Raw genomic sequence first — 22,626 nt, 5'->3', positions numbered from 1 at the left:
CTTGAAGCTGACAGGGGTCTTTCTCCTTTCAGTTGGGGGTCCAACCAGGGTGCTGTGTATAAACTATGGCGTTTACTGTTGGAGGTGTCTGCAGAGGGCCACAGCGACACCCAGAGACCAAGACGCATATTCAGCGCCGCACACAGGAACCCACAAGCGCATCCTCGTGCGCAGTCACAGTCACACACGCCCACTCACGTGAATACACAGATACAGTGTCTGACACACCGACCAATGTACGTGCCTAACTTCCTCCAGTCATGCTGTGAGACACGCAATCAGTTTTCGGTAATGGATAGTGTTACTTGGAAAGCAGGTTCTGGGCTCACGGCAAGGTAAGTGTTCGCAAGAATCATGTTCTCTGAACCGTGGTGCAATTCAGAAGCCTGCATGATTTCTGTCCCCTTCTCAGGTGCAGCTGCAGGGCAAGGCTGGCCGTCGGCAAAGACAAGAAGACCTTCGCGTTGTCTGATGACTGGATGTCCTAAGGAGAACTGGAAAAAGTGGGGCGGGCGCACGTTGCTGAGCGTGGCTCTGGATAACTCAGGACGGTAGGCATTCACCCATACGAAAATGTGCCATTGGATATTAGGTTTTCATCAGATGGGCCCAGTGGCTGCAAGATTGGATTGATTGTTGGTCTTGCTGAGTGGCCTGAAGACTGTGGATTCCCCCGGCTGTTGGAGTAATTCCGGGTCATGGCTCCTCTGCAGAGCCCCACGGCCTGCCCGTTTGTGTTCTGCAGCGTCCCAGCATGTGCTTGGATCGATGATGACACCCTTGTATGCATTCCTTGGAAAATCTGAACAAAATGAGTGAGAACGCTCTACCGTCTCCTCATCGAAACTGAGGTCCAGCACGTTTCCTCTCTCGGGGGTATGGGACAGTTAGGAGTGAGGGCCGACGTCCCCTGCTGACAGGCATGCAAACACCACTAAGGGCTCCAGCATTGGAGGGACTCCTGTGTGAGGGTCGACCGTGTCTGCCCATAAGCTGGGTCATCTATGAATCCCCGGTCCCTGCTAAAAGACCGCTGAGCGAATACAAGAGGGCAGGCTCTCCTGCTAGTCTTCAGAGTCAGAGCGTGTGCTGGTGGAGGCCCAGTGAGCTTGCAGCTTGGAGAGGTGTGTTTTGGGCAGGATCACGCTTTGTGCATGCCGCTTCGGAGGTTGATTCTGGAAGCCAAAATGAGCAAGCTTCCCTGGTTGGAGCCTGGAGCCTCAGGCCAGTCCTGTGGCCCTCTCTGATGTTGTGTGTGGTGTGGTGAGGTTCCTGAGTGCCCGGTGGGGCTGGAGCAGTGAGCGGGGGTGGGCTGGAGTTGAGCGATGGCAGAAGGGGGCCGATGGACTAGGCCTCGGGGCTGCCCCTGTCAGCTCCTCTGCTGAAGCTGCCGGCACACTGTTGGTGCTAATTGGATCATCGTGGAGTGGGCTGAGGATCCAGTGCAGCATTTAAGCCTGTGTGGTGGCTGGGGGCCTGGAGAGAAAGTTAAGGTATCATGAGGACACGTCCTATGTAATGTCGTGGGATGGGCTGTCATCATTGTGTTGCAGGCGCTGGCCTCAGCTTCCCGAGGATGTGTCTTGTTCGTGAAGGGCTGGCATCAGCTGCCTATGGAGGGGATGGCTTTGGCAGTTCATGAGGTTGTAGTGAGGTAGGTAACCTGTGTAGAGTTGCGATCCCATTTCCGGAGGAGTGACTCCACACGGGTGTCTTGCGGGACGTAGAGAAGATGGACATGCTGAGGCATCTGTGCCGGCCTCCTTGGGGGTAAGTGAGTTATGTGAACAAGCCCTTTGGTCGTTTTGTTCCTTCTTTTGGGAATGTGCAAAGCGATAGTGTTTCTCCAGGAGGGCATGACGCGGCCGGCCCATGTGGCATGCAGGCCGTTCGAAGAGCCAGAGCTTTATCCGGAGCAGTCCACTGGCCGGGAAGAGATGGGGACACTGTTGCCCTGCCAGGTGCCCTGCCGTGGCCAACCACCTTTCCCTTTCAGGCTTCCAAGTCCCCTCGCATGGCAGAGGTCTTCCATTGAAAGTCTGTCTGTGGTCCTTGGGACAGTGCCTTTGATCACTGTGAGTTCCTCGGTAGTGTCGCTGTGGCAGTGGAGAATTGCCAGGATGCATGAGGTGCCGTGGGCCTCATCAAAGCAGACAGGCTTGCGGTCTGTCTTCCCTGGTGTTCAGTGTCCCCCTGTTCGCATGATGTCTGTGGCTTCAAGTAGGGTTGAGTCGCCCTGCAGGCAGCAGGAGGGCACTTAGGACGAGGCTGTGAAGCGTTTGAGCGTTTCCTCAGTGGTCTGGGCCGTGAAACCTGCCAGTTGGAAGCTTGCCGATACGTGGCCAGGAAGGTGGCCTAATTTCCGCTGTCAGGTCCCAACCTGTGTCATGGTTGCTGAAGCCCAACACTTCCCGTTGTGGGCATTCCCACGGGGTCACGGAAAGTGATATGGTCTAGTTGGTGAGAAGAGGCACTTGGGCCGAAGTTCGTTAGCCCCTTGAGTAGTGCCGGGCTGCATCTTGCCTGTAGGCAACTGCAGGTCGGAGGCAGGCCCCCCATGGGAGGTTCCCTTGCTTCTGGGAGCGCTGGGAGTGACCCCAAGGGCACATCAGATGTGCTTGTAGGTGGCAGGGTCTCCAGGTCCACGTAGATGTGACACCCACGGCCGGGAGGCAGGTCTCGTCCAGTCTTTGTGCTTTGGTCAGAAGGCGTGGCTGTGGGAGAGCGGGAGTCTGTGACCCATTTCAGCAGCCCCTGGGGGTTAAACTTCGCATGCGGCCTCTTGAAGCTGACAGGGGTCTTTCTCCTTTCAGTTGGGGGTCCAACCAGGGTGCTGTGTATAAACTATGGCGTTTACTGTTGGAGGTGTCTGCAGAGGGCCACAGCGACACCCAGAGACCAAGACGCGTATTCAGCGCCACACACAGGAACCCACAAGCGCATCCTCGTGCGCAGTCAGAGTCACACACGCCCACTCACGTGAATACACAGATACAGTGTCTGACACACCGACCAATGTACGTGCCTAACTTCCTCCAGTCATGCTGTGAGACACGCAATCAGTTTTCGGTAATGGATAGTGGTACTTGGAAAGCAGGTTCTGGGCTCACGGCAAGGTAAGTGTTCGCAAGAATCATGTTCTCTGAACCGTGGTGCAATTCAGAAGCCTGCATGATTTCTGTCCCCTTCTCAGGTGCAGCTGCAGGGCAAGGCTGGCCGTCGGCAAAGACAAGAAGACCTTCGCGTTGTCTGATGACTGGATGTCCTAAGGAGAACTGGAAAAAGTGGGACGGGCGCACATTGCTGAGCGTGGCTCTGGATAACTCAGGACGGTAGGCATTCACCCATACGAAAATGTGCCATTGGATATTAGGTTTTCATCAGATGGGCCCAGTGGCTGCAAGAGTGGATTGATTGTTGGTCTTGCTGAGTGGCCTGAAGACTGTGGATTCCCCAGGCTTTTGGAGTACTTCCGGGTCATGGCTCCTCTGCAGAGCCCCACGGCCTGCCCGTTTGTGTTCTGCAGCGTCCCAGCATGTGCTTGGATCGATGATGACACCCTTGTATGCATTCCTTGGAAAATCTGAACAAAATGAGTGAGAACGCTCTACCGTCTCCTCATCGAAACTGAGGTCCAGCACGTTTCCTCTCTCGGGGGTATGGGACAGTTAGGAGTGAGGGCCGACGTCCCCTGCTGACAGGCATGCAAACACCACTAAGGGCTCCAGCATTGGAGGGACTCCTGTGTGAGGGTCGACCGTGTCTGCCCATAAGCTGGGTCATCTATGAATCCCCGGTCCCTGCTAAAAGACCGCTGAGGGAATACAAGAGGGCAGGCTCTCCTGCTAGTCTTCAGAGTCGGAGCGTGTGCTGGTGGAGGCCCAGTGAGCTTGCAGCTTGGAGAGGTGTGTTTTGGGCAGGATCACGCTTTGTGCATGCCGCTTCAGAAGTTGATTCTGGAAGCCAAAATGAGCAAGCTTCCCTGGTTGGAGCCTGGAGCCTCAGGCCAGGCCTGTGGCCCTCTCTGATGTTGTGTGTGGTGTGGTGAGGTTCCTGAGTGCCCGGTGGGGCTGGAGCAGTGAGCGGGGGTGGGCTGGAGTTGAGCGATGGCAGAAGGGGGCCGATGGACTAGGCCTCGGGGCTGCCCCTTTCAGCTCCTCTGCTGAAGCTGCCGGCACACTGTTGGTGCTAAGTGGATCATCGTGGAGTGGGCTGAGGATCGAGTGCAGCATTTAAGCCTGTGTGGTGGCTGGGGGCCTGGAGAGAAAGTTAAGGTATCATGAGGACACGTCCTATGTAATGTCGTGGGATGGGCTGTCATCATTTTGTTGCAGGCGCTGGCCTCAGCTTCCCGAGGATGTGTCTTGTTCATGAAGGACTGGCATCAGCTGCCTATGGAGGGGATGGCTTTGGCAGTTCATGAGGTTGTAGTGAGGTAGGTAACCTGTGTAGAGTTGCGATCCCATTTCCGGAGGAGTGACTCCACACGGGTGTCTTGCGGGACGTAGAGAAGATGGACATGCTGAGGCATCTGTGCCGGCCTCCTTGGGGGTAAGTGAGTTATGTGAACAAGCCCTTTGGTCGTTTTGTTCCTTCTTTTGGGAATGTGCAAAGCGATAGTGTTTCTCCAGGAGGGCATGACGCGGCCGGCCCATGTGGCATGCAGGCCGTTCGAAGAGCCAGAGCTTTATCCGGAGCAGTCCACTGGCCGGGAAGAGATGGGGACACTGTTGCCCTGCCAGGTGCCCTGCCGTGGCCAACCACCTTTCCCTTTCAGGCTTCCAAGTCCCCTCGCATGGCAGAGGTCTTCCATTGAAAGTCTGTCTGTGGTCCTCGGGGACAGTGCCTTTGATCACTGTGAGTTCCTCGGTAGTGTCGCTGTGGCAGTGGAGAATTGCCAGGATGCATGAGGTGCCGTGGGCCTCATCAAAGCAGACAGGCTTGCGGTCTGTCTTCCCTGGTGTTCAGTGTCCCCCTGTTCGCATGATGTCTGTGGCTTCATGTAGGGTTGAGTCGCCCTGCAGGCAGCAGGAGGGCACTTAGGACGAGGCTGTGAAGTGTTTGAGCGTTTCCTCAGTGGTCTGGGCCGTGAAACCTGCCAGTTGGAAGCTTGCCGATACGTGGCCGGGAAGGTGGCCTAATTTCCGCTGTCAGGTCCCAACCTGTGTCATGGTTGCTGAAGCCCAACACTTCCCGTTGTGGGCATTCCCACGGGGTCACGGAAAGTGATATGGTCTAGTTGGTGAGAAGAGGCACTTGGGCCGAAGTTCGTTAGCCCCTTGAGTAGTGCCGGGCTGCATCTTGCCTGTAGGCAACTGCAGGTCGGAGGCAGGCCCCCCATGGGAGGTTCCCTTGCTTCTGGGAGCGCTGGGAGTGACCCCAAGGGCACATCAGATGTGCTTGTAGGTGGCAGGGTCTCCAGGTCCACGTAGATGGGACACCCACGGCCGGGAGGCAGGTCTCGTCCAGTCTTTGTGCTTTGGTCAGAAGGCGTGGCTGTGGGAGAGCGGGAGTCTGTGACCTATTTCAGCAGCCCCTGGGGGTTAAACTTCGCATGCGGCCTCTTGAAGCTGACAGGGGTCTTTCTCCTTTCAGTTGGGGGTCCAACCAGGGTGCTGTGTATAAACTATGGCGTTTACTGTTGGAGGTGTCTGCAGAGGGCCACAGCGACACCCAGAGACCAAGACGCGTATTCAGCGCCACACACAGGAACCCACAAGCGCATCCTCGTGCGCAGTCACAGTCACACACGCCCACTCACGTGAATACACAGATACAGTGTCTGACACACCGACCAATGTACGTGCCTAACTTCCTCCAGTCATGCTGTGAGACACGCAATCAGTTTTCGGTAATGGATAGTGTTACTTGGAAAGCAGGTTCTGGGCTCACGGCAAGGTAAGTGTTCGCAAGAATCATGTTCTCTGAACCGTGGTGCAATTCAGAAGCCTGCATGATTTCTGTCCCCTGCTCAGGTGCAGCTGCAGGGCAAGGCTGGCCGTCGGCAAAGACAAGAAGACCTTCGCGTTGTCTGATGACTGGATGTCCTAAGGAGAACTGGAAAAAGTGGGACGGGCGTACATTGCTGAGCGTGGCTCTGGATAACTCAGGACGGTAGGCATTCACCCATACGAAAATGTGCCATTGGATATTAGGTTTTCATCAGATGGGCCCAGTGGCTGCAAGAGTGGATTGATTGTTGGTCTTGCTGAGTGGCCTGAAGACTGTGGATTCCCCAGGCTTTTGGAGTACTTCCGGGTCATGGCTCCTCTGCAGAGCCCCACGGCCTGCCCGTTTGTGTTCTGCAGCGTCCCAGCATGTGCTTGGATCGATGATGACACCCTTGTATGCATTCCTTGGAAAATCTGAACAAAATGAGTGAGAACGCTCTACCGTCTCCTCATCGAAACTGAGGTCCAGCACGTTTCCTCTCTCGGGGGTATGGGACAGTTAGGAGTGAGGGCCGACGTCCCCTGCTGACAGGCATGCAAACACCACTAAGGGCTCCAGCATTGGAGGGACTCCTGTGTGAGGGTCGACCGTGTCTGCCCATAAGCTGGGTCATCTATGAATCCCCGGTCCCTGCTAAAAGACCGCTGAGGGAATACAAGAGGGCAGGCTCTCCTGCTAGTCTTCAGAGTCGGAGCGTGTGCTGGTGGAGGCCCAGTGAGCTTGCAGCTTGGAGAGGTGTGTTTTGGGCAGGATCACGCTTTGTGCATGCCGCTTCAGAAGTTGATTCTGGAAGCCAAAATGAGCAAGCTTCCCTGGTTGGAGCCTGGAGCCTCAGGCCAGGCCTGTGGCCCTCTCTGATGTTGTGTGTGGTGTGGTGAGGTTCCTGAGTGCCCGGTGGGGCTGGAGCAGTGAGCGGGGGTGGGCTGGAGTTGAGCGATGGCAGAAGGGGGCCGATGGACTAGGCCTCGGGGCTGCCCCTTTCAGCTCCTCTGCTGAAGCTGCCGGCACACTGTTGGTGCTAAGTGGATCATCGTGGAGTGGGCTGAGGATCGAGTGCAGCATTTAAGCCTGTGTGGTGGCTGGGGGCCTGGAGAGAAAGTTTAGGTATCATGAGGACACGTCCTATGTAATGTCGTGGGATGGGCTGTCATCATTTTGTTGCAGGCGCTGGCCTCAGCTTCCCGAGGATGTGTCTTGTTCATGAAGGACTGGCATCAGCTGCCTATGGAGGGGATGGCTTTGGCAGTTCATAAGGTTGTAGTGAGGTAGGTAACCTGTGTAGAGTTGCGATCCCATTTCCGGAGGAGTGACTCCACACGGGTGTCTTGCGGGACGTAGAGAAGATGGACATGCTGAGGCATCTGTGCCGGCCTCCTTGGGGGTAAGTGAGTTATGTGAACAAGCCCTTTGGTCGTTTTGTTCCTTCTTTTGGGAATGTGCAAAGCGATAGTGTTTCTCCAGGAGGGCATGACGCGGCCGGCCCATGTGGCATGCAGGCCGTTCGAAGAGCCAGAGCTTTATCCGGAGCAGTCCACTGGCCGGGAAGAGATGGGGACACTGTTGCCCTGCCAGGTGCCCTGCCGTGGCCAACCACCTTTCCCTTTCAGGCTTCCAAGTCCCCTCGCATGGCAGAGGTCTTCCATTGAAAGTCTGTCTGTGGTCCTCGGGGACAGTGCCTTTGATCACTGTGAGTTCCTCGGTAGTGTCGCTGTGGCAGTGGAGAATTGCCAGGATGCATGAGGTGCCGTGGGCCTCATCAAAGCAGACAGGCTTGCGGTCTGTCTTCCCTGGTGTTCAGTGTCCCCCTGTTCGCATGATGTCTGTGGCTTCATGTAGGGTTGAGTCGCCCTGCAGGCAGCAGGAGGGCACTTAGGACGAGGCTGTGAAGCGTTTGAGCGTTTCCTCAGTGGTCTGGGCCGTGAAACCTGCCAGTTGGAAGCTTGCCGATACGTGGCCGGGAAGGTGGCCTAATTTCCGCTGTCAGGTCCCAACCTGTGTCATGGTTGCTGAAGCCCAACACTTCCCGTTGTGGGCATTCCCACGGGGTCACGGAAAGTGATATGGTCTAGTTGGTGAGAAGAGGCACTTGGGCCGAAGTTCGTTAGCCCCTTGAGTAGTGCCGGGCTGCATCTTGCCTGTAGGCAACTGCAGGTCGGAGGCAGGCCCCCCATGGGAGGTTCCCTTGCTTCTGGGAGCGCTGGGAGTGACCCCAAGGGCACATCAGATGTGCTTGTAGGTGGCAGGGTCTCCAGGTCCACGTAGATGGGACACCCACGGCCGGGAGGCAGGTCTCGTCCAGTCTTTGTGCTTTGGTCAGAAGGCGTGGCTGTGGGAGAGCGGGAGTCTGTGACCTATTTCAGCAGCCCCTGGGGGTTAAACTTCGCATGCGGCCTCTTGAAGCTGACAGGGGTCTTTCTCCTTTCAGTTGGGGGTCCAACCAGGGTGCTGTGTATAAACTATGGCGTTTACTGTTGGAGGTGTCTGCAGAGGGCCACAGCGACACCCAGAGACCAAGACGCGTATTCAGCGCCACACACAGGAACCCACAAGCGCATCCTCGTGCGCAGTCACAGTCACACACGCCCACTCACGTGAATACACAGATACAGTGTCTGACACACCGACCAATGTACGTGCCTAACTTCCTCCAGTCATGCTGTGAGACACGCAATCAGTTTTCGGTAATGGATAGTGTTACTTGGAAAGCAGGTTCTGGGCTCACGGCAAGGTAAGTGTTCGCAAGAATCATGTTCTCTGAACCGTGGTGCAATTCAGAAGCCTGCATGATTTCTGTCCCCTGCTCAGGTGCAGCTGCAGGGCAAGGCTGGCCGTCGGCAAAGACAAGAAGACCTTCGCGTTGTCTGATGACTGGATGTCCTAAGGAGAACTGGAAAAAGTGGGACGGGCGCACATTGCTGAGCGTGGCTCTGGATAACTCAGGACGGTAGGCATTCACCCATACGAAAATGTGCCATTGGATATTAGGTTTTCATCAGATGGGCCCAGTGGCTGCAAGAGTGGATTGATTGTTGGTCTTGCTGAGTGGCCTGAAGACTGTGGATTCCCCAGGCTTTTGGAGTACTTCCGGGTCATGGCTCCTCTGCAGAGCCCCACGGCCTGCCCGTTTGTGTTCTGCAGCGTCCCAGCATGTGCTTGGATCGATGATGACACCCTTGTATGCATTCCTTGGAAAATCTGAACAAAATGAGTGAGAACGCTCTACCGTCTCCTCATCGAAACTGAGGTCCAGCACGTTTCCTCTCTCGGGGGTATGGGACAGTTAGGAGTGAGGGCCGACGTCCCCTGCTGACAGGCATGCAAACACCACTAAGGGCTCCAGCATTGGAGGGACTCCTGTGTGAGGGTCGACCGTGTCTGCCCATAAGCTGGGTCATCTATGAATCCCCGGTCCCTGCTAAAAGACCGCTGAGGGAATACAAGAGGGCAGGCTCTCCTGCTAGTCTTCAGAGTCGGAGCGTGTGCTGGTGGAGGCCCAGTGAGCTTGCAGCTTGGAGAGGTGTGTTTTGGGCAGGATCACGCTTTGTGCATGCCGCTTCAGAAGTTGATTCTGGAAGCCAAAATGAGCAAGCTTCCCTGGTTGGAGCCTGGAGCCTCAGGCCAGGCCTGTGGCCCTCTCTGATGTTGTGTGTGGTGTGGTGAGGTTCCTGAGTGCCCGGTGGGGCTGGAGCAGTGAGCGGGGGTGGGCTGGAGTTGAGCGATGGCAGAAGGGGGCCGATGGACTAGGCCTCGGGGCTGCCCCTTTCAGCTCCTCTGCTGAAGCTGCCGGCACACTGTTGGTGCTAAGTGGATCATCGTGGAGTGGGCTGAGGATCGAGTGCAGCATTTAAGCCTGTGTGGTGGCTGGGGGCCTGGAGAGAAAGTTAAGGTATCATGAGGACACGTCCTATGTAATGTCGTGGGATGGGCTGTCATCATTTTGTTGCAGGCGCTGGCCTCAGCTTCCCGAGGATGTGTCTTGTTCATGAAGGACTGGCATCAGCTGCCTATGGAGGGGATGGCTTTGGCAGTTCATAAGGTTGTAGTGAGGTAGGTAACCTGTGTAGAGTTGCGATCCCATTTCCGGAGGAGTGACTCCACACGGGTGTCTTGCGGGACGTAGAGAAGATGGACATGCTGAGGCATCTGTGCCGGCCTCCTTGGGGGTAAGTGAGTTATGTGAACAAGCCCTTTGGTCGTTTTGTTCCTTCTTTTGGGAATGTGCAAAGCGATAGTGTTTCTCCAGGAGGGCATGACGCGGCCGGCCCATGTGGCATGCAGGCCGTTCGAAGAGCCAGAGCTTTATCCGGAGCAGTCCACTGGCCGGGAAGAGATGGGGACACTGTTGCCCTGCCAGGTGCCCTGCCGTGGCCAACCACCTTTCCCTTTCAGGCTTCCAAGTCCCCTCGCATGGCAGAGGTCTTCCATTGAAAGTCTGTCTGTGGTCCTCGGGGACAGTGCCTTTGATCACTGTGAGTTCCTCGGTAGTGTCGCTGTGGCAGTGGAGAATTGCCAGGATGCATGAGGTGCCGTGGGCCTCATCAAAGCAGACAGGCTTGCGGTCTGTCTTCCCTGGTGTTCAGTGTCCCCCTGTTCGCATGATGTCTGTGGCTTCATGTAGGGTTGAGTCGCCCTGCAGGAAGCAGGAGGGCACTTAGGACGAGGCTGTGAAGCGTTTGAGCGTTTCCTCAGTGGTCTGGGCCGTGAAACCTGCCAGTTGGAAGCTTGCCGATACGTGGCCGGGAAGGTGGCCTAATTTCCGCTGTCAGGTCCCAACCTGTGTCATGGTTGCTGAAGCCCAACACTTCCCGTTGTGGGCATTCCCACGGGGTCACGGAAAGTGATATGGTCTAGTTGGTGAGAAGAGGCACTTGGGCCGAAGTTCGTTAGCCCCTTGAGTAGTGCCGGGCTGCATCTTGCCTGTAGGCAACTGCAGGTCGGAGGCAGGCCCCCCATGGGAGGTTCCCTTGCTTCTGGGAGCGCTGGGAGTGACCCCAAGGGCACATCAGATGTGCTTGTAGGTGGCAGGGTCTCCAGGTCCACGTAGATGGGACACCCACGGCCGGGAGGCAGGTCTCGTCCAGTCTTTGTGCTTTGGTCAGAAGGCGTGGCTGTGGGAGAGCGGGAGTCTGTGACCTATTTCAGCAGCCCCTGGGGGTTAAACTTCGCATGCGGCCTCTTGAAGCTGACAGGGGTCTTTCTCCTTTCAGTTGGGGGTCCAACCAGGGTGCTGTGTATAAACTATGGCGTTTACTGTTGGAGGTGTCTGCAGAGGGCCACAGCGACACCCAGAGACCAAGACGCGTATTCAGCGCCACACACAGGAACCCACAAGCGCATCCTCGTGCGCAGTCACAGTCACACACGCCCACTCACGTGAATACACAGATACAGTGTCTGACACACCGACCAATGTACGTGCCTAACTTCCTCCAGTCATGCTGTGAGACACGCAATCAGTTTTCGGTAATGGATAGTGTTACTTGGAAAGCAGGTTCTGGGCTCACGGCAAGGTAAGTGTTCGCAAGAATCATGTTCTCTGAACCGTGGTGCAATTCAGAAGCCTGCATGATTTCTGTCCCCTGCTCAGGTGCAGCTGCAGGGCAAGGCTGGCCGTCGGCAAAGACAAGAAGACCTTCGCGTTGTCTGATGACTGGATGTCCTAAGGAGAACTGGAAAAAGTGGGGCGGGCGCACATTGCTGAGCGTGGCTCTGGATAACTCAGGACGGTAGGCATTCACCCATACGAAAATGTGCCATTGGATATTAGGTTTTCATCAGATGGGCCCAGTGGCTGCAAGAGTGGATTGATTGTTGGTCTTGCTGAGTGGCCTGAAGACTGTGGATTCCCCAGGCTTTTGGAGTACTTCCGGGTCATGGCTCCTCTGCAGAGCCCCACGGCCTGCCCGTTTGTGTTCTGCAGCGTCCCAGCATGTGCTTGGATCGATGATGACACCCTTGTATGCATTCCTTGGAAAATCTGAACAAAATGAGTGAGAACGCTCTACCGTCTCCTCATCGAAACTGAGGTCCAGCACGTTTCCTCTCTCGGGGGTATGGGACAGTTAGGAGTGAGGGCCGACGTCCCCTGCTGGCAGGCATGCAAACACCACTAAGGGCTCCAGCATTGGAGGGACTCCTGTGTGAGGGTCGACCGTGTCTGCCCATAAGCTGGGTCATCTATGAATCCCCGGTTCCTGCTAAAAGACCGCTGAGCGAATACAAGAGGGCAGGCTCTCCTGCTAGTCTTCAGAGTCGGAGCGTGTGCTGGTGGAGGCCCAGTGAGCTTGCAGCTTGGAGAGGTGTGTTTTGGGCAGGATCACGCTTTGTGCATGCCGCTTCGGAGGTTGATTCTGGAAGCCAAAATGAGCAAGCTTCCCTGGTTGGAGCCTGGAGCCTCAGGCCAGGCCTGTGGCCCTCTCTGATGTTGTGTGTGGTGTGGTGAGGTTCCTGAGTGCCCGGTGGGGCTGGAGCAGTGAGCGGGGGTGGGCTGGAGTTGAGCGATGGCAGAAGGGGGCCGATGGACTAGGCCTCGGGGCTGCCCCTGTCAGCTCCTCTGCTGAAGCTGCCGGCACACTGTTGGTGCTAAGTGGATCATCGTGGAGTGGGCTGAGGATCGAGTGCAGCATTTAAGCCTGTGTGGTGGCTGGGGGCCTGGAGAGAAAGTTAAGGTATCATGAGGACACGTCCTATGTAATGTCGTGGGATGGGCTGTCATCATTGTGTTGCAGGCGCTGGCCTCAGCTTCCCGAGGATGTGTCTTGTTCGTGAAGGGCTGGCATCAGCTGCCTATGGAGGGGATGGCTTTGGCAGTTCATGAGGTTGTAGTGAGGTAGGTAACCTGTGTAGAGTTGCGATCCCATTTCCGGAGGAGTGACTCCACACGGGTGTCTTGCGGGACGTAGAGAAGATGGACATGCTGAGGCATCTGTGCCGGCCTCCTTGGGGGTAAGTGAGTTATGTGAACAAGCCCTTTGGTCGTTTTGTTCCTTCTTTTGGGAATGTGCAAAGCGATAGTGTTTCTCCAGGAGGGCATGACGCGGCCGGCCCATGTGGCATGCAGGCCGTTCGAAGAGCCAGAGCTTTATCCGGAGCAGTCCACTGGCCGGGAAGAGATGGGGACACTGTTGCCCTGCCAGGTGCCCTGCCGTGGCCAACCACCTTTCCCTTTCAGGCTTCCAAGTCCCCTCGCATGGCAGAGGTCTTCCATTGAAAGTCTGTCTGTGGTCCTCGGGGACAGTGCCTTTGATCACTGTGAGTTCCTCGGTAGTGTCGCTGTGGCAGTGGAGAATTGCCAGGATGCATGAGGTGCCGTGGGCCTCATCAAAGCAGACAGGCTTGCGGTCTGTCTTCCCTGGTGTTCAGTGTCCCCCTGTTCGCATGATGTCTGTGGCTTCAAGTAGGGTTGAGTCACCCTGCAGGCAGCAGGAGGGCACTTAGGACGAGGCTGTGAAGCGTTTGAGCGTTTCCTCAGTGGTCTGGGCCGTGAAACCTGCCAGTTGGAAGCTTGCCGATACGTGGCCGGGAAGGGGGCCTAATTTCTGCTGTCAGGTCCCAACCTGTGTCATGGTTGCTGAAGCCCAACACTTCCCGTTGTGGGCATTCCCACGGGGTCACGGAAAGTGATATGGTCTAGTTGGTGAGAAGAGGCACTTGGGCCGAAGTTCGTTAGCCCCTTGAGTAGTGCCGGGCTGCATCTTGCCTGTAGGCAACTGCAGGTCGGAGGCAGGCCCCCCATGGGAGGTTCCCTTGCTTCTGGGAGCGCTGGGAGTGACCCCAAGGGCACATCAGATGTGCTTGTAGGTGGCAGGGTCTCCAGGTCCACGTAGATGTGACACCCACGGCCGGGAGGCAGGTCTCGTCCAGTCTTTGTGCTTTGGTCAGAAGGCGTGGCTGTGGGAGAGCGGGAGTCTGTGACCCATTTCAGCAGCCCCTGGGGGTTAAACTTCGCATGCGGCCTCTTGAAGCTGACAGGGGTCTTTCTCCTTTCAGTTGGGGGTCCAACCAGGGTGCTGTGTATAAACTATGGCGTTTACTGTTGGAGGTGTCTGCAGAGGGCCACAGCGACACCCAGAGCCCAAGACGCGTATTCAGCGCCACACACAGGAACCCACAAGCGCATCCTCGTGCGCAGTCACAGTCACACACGCCCACTCACGTGAATACACAGATACAGTGTCTGACACACCGACCAATGTACGTGCCTAACTTCCTCCAGTCATGCTGTGAGACACGCAATCAGTTTTCGGTAATGGATAGTGGTACTTGGAAAGCAGGTTCTGGGCTCACGGCAAGGTAAGTGTTCGCAAGAATCATGTTCTCTGAACCGTGGTGCAATTCAGAAGCCTGCATGATTTCTGTCCCCTTCTCAGGTGCAGCTGCAGGGCAAGGCTGGCCGTCGGCAAAGACAAGAAGACCTTCGCGTTGTCTGATGACTGGATGTCCTAAGGAGAACTGGAAAAAGTGGGGCGGGCGCACGTTGCTGAGCGTGGCTCTGGATAACTCAGGACGGTAGGCATTCACCCATACGAAAATGTGCCATTGGATATTAGGTTTTCATCAGATGGGCCCAGTGGCTGCAAGATTGGATTGATTGTTGGTCTTGCTGAGTGGCCTGAAGACTGTGGATTCCCCCGGCTGTTGGAGTACTTCCGGGTCATGGCTCCTCTGCAGAGCCCCACGGCCTGCCCGTTTGTGTTCTGCAGCGTCCCAGCATGTGCTTGGATCGATGATGACACCCTTGTATGCATTCCTTGGAAAATCTGAACAAAATGAGTGAGAACGCTCTACCGTCTCCTCATCGAAACTGAGGTCCAGCACGTTTCCTCTCTCGGGGGTATGGGACAGTTAGGAGTGAGGGCCGACGTCCCCTGCTGACAGGCATGCAAACACCACTAAGGGCTCCAGCATTGGAGGGACTCCTGTGTGAGGGTCGACCGTGTCTGCCCATAAGCTGGGTCATCTATGAATCCCCGGTCCCTGCTAAAAGACCGCTGAGGGAATACAAGAGGGCAGGCTCTCCTGCTAGTCTTCAGAGTCAGAGCGTGTGCTGGTGGAGGCCCAGTGAGCTTGCAGCTTGGAGAGGTGTGTTTTGGGCAGGATCACGCTTTGTGCATGCCGCTTCGGAGGTTGATTCTGGAAGCCAAAATGAGCAAGCTTCCCTGGTTGGAGCCTGGAGCCTCAGGCCAGGCCTGTGGCCCTCTCTGATGTTGTGTGTGGTGTGGTGAGGTTCCTGAGTGCCCGGTGGGGCTGGAGCAGTGAGCGGGGGTGGCCTGGAGTTGAGCAATGGCAGAAGGGGGCCGATGGACTAGGCCTCGGGGCTGCCCCTTTCAGCTCCTCTGCTGAAGCTGCCGGCACACTGTTGGTGCTAAGTGGATCATCGTGGAGTGGGCTGAGGATCGAGTGCAGCATTTAAGCCTGTGTGGTGGCTGGGGGCCTGGAGAGAAAGTTAAGGTATCATGAGGACACGTCCTATGTAATGTCGTGGGATGGGCTGTCATCATTGTGTTGCAGGCGCTGGCCTCAGCTTCCCGAGGATGTGTCTTGTTCGTGAAGGGCTGGCATCAGCTGCCTATGGAGGGGATGGCTTTGGCAGTTCATGAGGTTGTAGTGAGGTAGGTAACCTGTGTAGAGTTGCGATCCCATTTCCGGAGGAGTGACTCCACACGGGTGTCTTGCGGGACGTAGAGAAGATGGACATGCTGAGGCATCTGTGCCGGCCTCCTTGGGGGTAAGTGAGTTATGTGAACAAGCCCTTTGGTCGTTTTGTTCCTTCTTTTGGGAATGTGCAAAGCGATAGTGTTTCTCCAGGAGGGCATGACGCGGCCGGCCCATGTGGCATGCAGGCCGTTCGAAGAGCCAGAGCTTTATCCGGAGCAGTCCATTGGCCGGGAAGAGATGGGGACACTGTTGCCCTGCCAGGTGCCCTGCCGTGGCCAACCACCTTTCCCTTTCAGGCTTCCAAGTCCCCTCGCATGGCAGAGGTCTTCCATTGAAAGTCTGTCTGTGGTCCTCGGGGACAGTGCCTTTGATCACTGTGAGTTCCTCGGTAGTGTCGCTGTGGCAGTGGAGAATTGCCAGGATGCATGAGGTGCCGTGGGCCTCATCAAAGCAGACAGGCTTGCGGTCTGTCTTCCCTGGTGTTCAGTGTCCCCCTGTTCGCATGATGTCTGTGGCTTCATGTAGGGTTGAGTCGCCCTGCAGGCAGCAGGAGGGCACTTAGGACGAGGCTGTGAAGCGTTTGAGCGTTTCCTCAGTGGTCTGGGCCGTGAAACCTGCCAGTTGGAAGCTTGCCGATACGTGGCCGGGAAGGTGGCCTAATTTCCGCTGTCAGGTCCCAACCTGTGTCATGGTTGCTGAAGTCCAACACTTCCCGTTGTGGGCATTCCCACGGGGTCACGGAAAGTGATATGGTCTAGTTGGTGAGAAGAGGCACTTGGGCCGAAGTTCGTTAGCCCCTTGAGTAGTGCCGGGCTGCATCTTGCCTGTAGGCAACTGCAGGTCGGAGGCAGGCCCCCCATGGGAGGTTCCCTTGCTTCTGGGAGCGCTGGGAGTGACCCCAAGGGCACATCAGATGTGCTTGTAGGTGGCAGGGTCTCCAGGTCCACGTAGATGGGACACCCACGGCCGGGAGGCAGGTCTCGTCCAGTCTTTGTGCTTTGGTCAGAAGGCGTGGCTGTGGGAGAGCGGGAGTCTGTGACCCATTTCAGCAGCCCCTGGGGGTTAAACTTCGCATGCGGCCTCTTGAAGCTGACAGGGGTCTTTCTCCTTTCAGTTGGGGGTCCAACCAGGGTGCTGTGTATAAACTATGGCGTTTACTGTTGGAGGTGTCTGCAGAGGGCCACAGCGACACCCAGAGACCAAGACGCGTATTCAGCGCCACACACAGGAACCCACAAGCGCATCCTCGTGCGCAGTCACAGTCACACACGCCCACTCACGTGAATACACAGATACAGTGTCTGACACACCGACCAATGTACGTGCCTAACTTCCTCCAGTCATGCTGTGAGACACGCAATCAGTTTTCGGTAATGGATAGTGGTACTTGGAAAGCAGGTTCTGGGCTCACGGCAAGGTAAGTGTTCGCAAGAATCATGTTCTCTGAACCGTGGTGCAATTCAGAAGCCTGCATGATTTCTGTCCCCTTCTCAGGTGCAGCTGCAGGGCAAGGCTGGCCGTCGGCAAAGACAAGAAGACCTTCGCGTTGTCTGATGACTGGATGTCCTAAGGAGAACTGGAAAAAGTGGGGCGGGCGCACATTGCTGAGCGTGGCTCTGGATAACTCAGGACGGTAGGCATTCACCCATACGAAAATGTGCCATTGGATATTAGGTTTTCATCAGATGGGCCCAGTGGCTGCAAGAGTGGATTGATTGTTGGTCTTGCTGAGTGGCCTGAAGACTGTGGATTCCCCAGGCTTTTGGAGTACTTCCGGGTCATGGCTCCTCTGCAGAGCCCCACGGCCTGCCCGTTTGTGTTCTGCAGCGTCCCAGCATGTGCTTGGATCGATGATGACACCCTTGTATGCATTCCTTGGAAAATCTGAACAAAATGAGTGAGAACGCTCTACCGTCTCCTCATCGAAACTGAGGTCCAGCACGTTTCCTCTCTCGGGGGTATGGGACAGTTAGGAGTGAGGGCCGACGTCCCCTGCTGACAGGCATGCAAACACCACTAAGGGCTCCAGCATTGGAGGGACTCCTGTGTGAGGGTCGACCGTGTCTGCCCATAAGCTGGGTCATCTATGAATCCCCGGTCCCTGCTAAAAGACCGCTGAGGGAATACAAGAGGGCAGGCTCTCCTGCTAGTCTTCAGAGTCGGAGCGTGTGCTGGTGGAGGCCCAGTGAGCTTGCAGCTTGGAGAGGTGTGTTTTGGGCAGGATCACGCTTTGTGCATGCCGCTTCGGAGGTTGATTCTGGAAGCCAAAATGAGCAAGCTTCCCTGGTTGGAGCCTGGAGCCTCAGGCCAGGCCTGTGGCCCTCTCTGATGTTGTGTGTGGTGTGGTGAGGTTCCTGAGTGCCCGGTGGGGCTGGAGCAGTGAGCGGGGGTGGGCTGGAGTTGAGCGATGGCAGAAGGGGGCCGATGGACTAGGCCTCGGGGCTGCCCCTTTCAGCTCCTCTGCTGAAGCTGCCGGCACACTGTTGGTGCTAAGTGGATCATCGTGGAGTGGGCTGAGGATCGAGTGCAGCATTTAAGCCTGTGTGGTGGCTGGGGGCCTGGAGAGAAAGTTAAGGTATCATGAGGACACGTCCTATGTAATGCCGTGGGATGGGCTGTCATCATTGTGTTGCAGGCGCTGGCCTCAGCTTCCCGAGGATGTGTCTTGTTCGTGAAGGGCTGGCATCAGCTGCCTATGGAGGGGATGGCTTTGGCAGTTCATGAGGTTGTAGTGAGGTAGGTAACCTGTGTAGAGTTGCGATCCCATTTCCGGAGGAGTGACTCCACACGGGTGTCTTGCGGGACGTAGAGAAGATGGACATTCTGAGGCATCTGTGCCGGCCTCCTTGGGGGTAAGTGAGTTATGTGAACAAGCCCTTTGGTCGTTTTGTTCCTTCTTTTGGGAATGTGCAAAGCGATAGTGTTTCTCCAGGAGGGCATGACGCGGCCGGCCCATGTGGCATGCAGGCCGTTCGAAGAGCCAGAGCTTTATCCGGAGCAGTCGACTGGCCGGGAAGAGATGGGGACACTGTTGCCCTGCCAGGTGCCCTGCCGTGGCCAAACACCTTTCCCTTTCAGGCTTCCAAGTCCCCTCGCATGGCAGAGGTCTTCCATTGAAAGTCTGTCTGTGGTCCTCGGGGACAGTGCCTTTGATCACTGTGAGTTCCTCGGTAGTGTCGCTGTGGCAGTGGAGAATTGCCAGGATGCATGAGGTGCCGTGGGCCTCATCAAAGCAGACAGGCTTGCGGTCTGTCTTCCCTGGTGTTCAGTGTCCCCCTGTTCGCATGATGTCTGTGGCTTCAAGTAGGGTTGAGTCGCCCTGCAGGCAGCAGGAGGGCACTTAGGACGAGGCTGTGAAGCGTTTGAGCGTTTCCTCAGTGGTCTGGGCCGTGAAACCTGCCAGTTGGAAGCTTGCCGATACGTGGCCGGGAAGGTGGCCTAATTTCCGCTGTCAGGTCCCAACCTGTGTCATGGTTGCTGAAGCCCAACACTTCCCGTTGTGGGCATTCCCACGGGGTCACGGAAAGTGATATGGTCTAGTTGGTGAGAAGAGGCACTTGGGCCGAAGTTCGTTAGCCCCTTGAGTAGTGCCGGGCTGCATCTTGCCTGTAGGCAACTGCAGGTCGGAGGCAGGCCCCCCATGGGAGGTTCCCTTGCTTCTGGGAGCGCTGGGAGTGACCCCAAGGGCACATCAGATGTGCTTGTAGGTGGCAGGGTCTCCAGGTCCACGTAGATGTGACACCCACGGCCGGGAGGCAGGTCTCGTCCAGTCTTTGTGCTTTGGTCAGAAGGCGTGGCTGTGGGAGAGCGGGAGTCTGTGACCCATTTCAGCAGCCCCTGGGGGTTAAACTTCGCATGCGGCCTCTTGAAGCTGACAGGGGTCTTTCTCCTTTCAGTTGGGGGTCCAACCAGGGTGCTGTGTATAAACTATGGCGTTTACTGTTGGAGGTGTCTGCAGAGGGCCACAGCGACACCCAGAGACCAAGACGCGTATTCAGCGCCACACACAGGAACCCACAAGCGCATCCTCGTGCGCAGTCACAGTCACACACGCCCACTCACGTGAATACACAGATACAGTGTCTGACACACCGACCAATGTACGTGCCTAACTTCCTCCAGTCATGCTGTGAGACACGCAATCAGTTTTCGGTAATGGATAGTGGTACTTGGAAAGCAGGTTCTGGGCTCACGGCAAGGTAAGTGTTCGCAAGAATCATGTTCTCTGAACCGTGGTGCAATTCAGAAGCCTGCATGATTTCTGTCCCCTTCTCAGGTGCAGCTGCAGGGCAAGGCTGGCCGTCGGCAAAGACAAGAAGACCTTCGCGTTGTCTGATGACTGGATGTCCTAAGGAGAACTGGAAAAAGTGGGGCGGGCGCACATTGCTGAGCGTGGCTCTGGATAACTCAGGACGGTAGGCATTCACCCATACGAAAATGTGCCATTGGATACTAGGTTTTCATCAGATGGGCCCAGTGGCTGCAAGAGTGGATTGATTGTTGGTCTTGCTGAGTGGCCTGAAGACTGTGGATTCCCCAGGCTTTTGGAGTACTTCCGGGTCATGGCTCCTCTGCAGAGCCCCACGGCCTGCCCGTTTGTGTTCTGCAGCGTCCCAGCATGTGCTTGGATCGATGATGACACCCTTGTATGCATTCCTTGGAAAATCTGAACAAAATGAGTGAGAACGCTCTACCGTCTCCTCATCGAAACTGAGGTCCAGCACGTTTCCTCTCTCGGGGGTATGGGACAGTTAGGAGTGAGGGCCGACGTCCCCTGCTGACAGGCATGCAAACACCACTAAGGGCTCCAGCATTGGAGGGACTCCTGTGTGAGGGTCGACCGTGTCTGCCCATAAGCTGGGTCATCTATGAATCCCCGGTCCCTGCTAAAAGACCGCTGAGGGAATACAAGAGGGCAGGCTCTCCTGCTAGTCTTCAGAGTCGGAGCGTGTGCTGGTGGAGGCCCAGTGAGCTTGCAGCTTGGAGAGGTGTGTTTTGGGCAGGATCACGCTTTGTGCATGCCGCTTCGGAGGTTGATTCTGGAAGCCAAAATGAGCAAGCTTCCCTGGTTGGAGCCTGGAGCCTCAGGCCAGGCCTGTGGCCCTCTCTGATGTTGTGTGTGGTGTGGTGAGGTTCCTGAGTGCCCGGTGGGGCTGGAGCAGTGAGCGGGGGTGGGCTGGAGTTGAGCGATGGCAGAAGGGGGCCGATGGACTAGGCCTCGGGGCTGCCCCTTTCAGCTCCTCTGCTGAAGCTGCCGGCACACTGTTGGTGCTAAGTGGATCATCGTGGAGTGGGCTGAGGATCGAGTGCAGCATTTAAGCCTGTGTGGTGGCTGGGGGCCTGGAGAGAAAGTTAAGGTATCATGAGGACACGTCCTATGTAATGTCGTGGGATGGGCTGTCATCATTGTGTTGCAGGCGCTGGCCTCAGCTTCCCGAGGATGTGTCTTGTTCGTGAAGGGCTGGCATCAGCTGCCTATGGAGGGGATGGCTTTGGCAGTTCATGAGGTTGTAGTGAGGTAGGTAACCTGTGTAGAGTTGCGATCCCATTTCCGGAGGAGTGACTCCACACGGGTGTCTTGCGGGACGTAGAGAAGATGGACATGCTGAGGCATCTGTGCCGGCCTCCTTGGGGGTAAGTGAGTTATGTGAACAAGCCCTTTGGTCGTTTTGTTCCTTCTTTTGGGAATGTGCAAAGCGATAGTGTTTCTCCAGGAGGGCATGACGCGGCCGGCCCATGTGGCATGCAGGCCGTTCGAAGAGCCAGAGCTTTATCCGGAGCAGTCCATTGGCCGGGAAGAGATGGGGACACTGTTGCCCTGCCAGGTGCCCTGCCGTGGCCAACCACCTTTCCCTTTCAGGCTTCCAAGTCCCCTCGCATGGCAGAGGTCTTCCATTGAAAGTCTGTCTGTGGTCCTCGGGGACAGTGCCTTTGATCACTGTGAGTTCCTCGGTAGTGTCGCTGTGGCAGTGGAGAATTGCCAGGATGCATGAGGTGCCGTGGGCCTCATCAAAGCAGACAGGCTTGCGGTCTGTCTTCCCTGGTGTTCAGTGTCCCCCTGTTCGCATGATGTCTGTGGCTTCATGTAGGGTTGAGTCGCCCTGCAGGCAGCAGGAGGGCACTTAGGACGAGGCTGTGAAGCGTTTGAGCGTTTCCTCAGTGGTCTGGGCCGTGAAACCTGCCAGTTGGAAGCTTGCCGATACGTGGCCGGGAAGGTGGCCTAATTTCCGCTGTCAGGTCCCAACCTGTGTCATGGTTGCTGAAGCCCAACACTTCCCGTTGTGGGCATTCCCACGGGGTCACGGAAAGTGATATGGTCTAGTTGGTGAGAAGAGGCACTTGGGCCGAAGTTCGTTAGCCCCTTGAGTAGTGCCGGGCTGCATCTTGCCTGTAGGCAACTGCAGGTCGGAGGCAGGCCCCCCATGGGAGGTTCCCTTGCTTCTGGGAGCGCTGGGAGTGACCCCAAGGGCACATCAGATGTGCTTGTAGGTGGCAGGGTCTCCAGGTCCACGTAGATGGGACACCCACGGCCGGGAGGCAGGTCTCGTCCAGTCTTTGTGCTTTGGTCAGAAGGCGTGGCTGTGGGAGAGCGGGAGTCTGTGACCCATTTCAGCAGCCCCTGGGGGTTAAACTTCGCATGCGGCCTCTTGAAGCTGACAGGGGTCTTTCTCCTTTCAGTTGGGGGTCCAACCAGGGTGCTGTGTATAAACTATGGCGTTTACTGTTGGAGGTGTCTGCAGAGGGCCACAGCGACACCCAGAGACCAAGACGCGTATTCAGCGCCACACACAGGAACCCACAAGCGCATCCTCGTGCGCAGTCACAGTCACACACGCCCACTCACGTGAATACACAGATACAGTGTCTGACACACCGACCAATGTACGTGCCTAACTTCCTCCAGTCATGCTGTGAGACACGCAATCAGTTTTCGGTAATGGATAGTGTTACTTGGAAAGCAGGTTCTGGGCTCACGGCAAGGTAAGTGTTCGCAAGAATCATGTTCTCTGAACCGTG

At 56.4% G+C, this 22,626-nt stretch overlaps 8 non-coding genes across 8 annotated transcripts; all 8 read left to right on the top strand.

Moving 5' to 3' along the window:
- The first annotated feature begins 762 nt into the window (after positions 1-762).
- On the top strand, positions 763-855 carry LOC133086250 (small nucleolar RNA SNORD116). The gene has a single exon (XR_009700011.1). It is a non-coding gene; the product is annotated as a small nucleolar RNA SNORD116 (small nucleolar RNA).
- A 2,688-nt stretch (positions 856-3,543) lies between these two features.
- LOC133086249 (small nucleolar RNA SNORD116) lies at positions 3,544-3,636 on the top strand. Its single transcript, XR_009700010.1, has one exon. It is a non-coding gene; the product is annotated as a small nucleolar RNA SNORD116 (small nucleolar RNA).
- A 2,689-nt stretch (positions 3,637-6,325) lies between these two features.
- Positions 6,326-6,418, top strand: LOC133086248 (small nucleolar RNA SNORD116). The gene has a single exon (XR_009700009.1). It is a non-coding gene; the product is annotated as a small nucleolar RNA SNORD116 (small nucleolar RNA).
- Positions 6,419-9,107: 2,689 nt separating this feature from the next.
- Positions 9,108-9,200, top strand: LOC133086247 (small nucleolar RNA SNORD116). The gene has a single exon (XR_009700008.1). It is a non-coding gene; the product is annotated as a small nucleolar RNA SNORD116 (small nucleolar RNA).
- A 2,689-nt stretch (positions 9,201-11,889) lies between these two features.
- Positions 11,890-11,982, top strand: LOC133086246 (small nucleolar RNA SNORD116). The gene has a single exon (XR_009700007.1). It is a non-coding gene; the product is annotated as a small nucleolar RNA SNORD116 (small nucleolar RNA).
- A 2,689-nt stretch (positions 11,983-14,671) lies between these two features.
- On the top strand, positions 14,672-14,764 carry LOC133086245 (small nucleolar RNA SNORD116). The gene has a single exon (XR_009700006.1). It is a non-coding gene; the product is annotated as a small nucleolar RNA SNORD116 (small nucleolar RNA).
- A 2,689-nt stretch (positions 14,765-17,453) lies between these two features.
- On the top strand, positions 17,454-17,546 carry LOC133086244 (small nucleolar RNA SNORD116). Its single transcript, XR_009700005.1, has one exon. It is a non-coding gene; the product is annotated as a small nucleolar RNA SNORD116 (small nucleolar RNA).
- Positions 17,547-20,235: 2,689 nt separating this feature from the next.
- On the top strand, positions 20,236-20,328 carry LOC133086242 (small nucleolar RNA SNORD116). The gene has a single exon (XR_009700003.1). It is a non-coding gene; the product is annotated as a small nucleolar RNA SNORD116 (small nucleolar RNA).
- The last annotated feature ends 2,298 nt before the right edge of the window (positions 20,329-22,626 follow it).

Source organism: Eubalaena glacialis, chromosome 2 (genome assembly GCF_028564815.1).
Source record: "Eubalaena glacialis isolate mEubGla1 chromosome 2, mEubGla1.1.hap2.+ XY, whole genome shotgun sequence".
NCBI classification, from domain to species: Eukaryota; Metazoa; Chordata; class Mammalia; order Artiodactyla; family Balaenidae; genus Eubalaena; species Eubalaena glacialis.
Note: the sequence above shows the minus strand (reverse complement) of the source record. Positions and strands in the feature narration are given on the sequence as shown.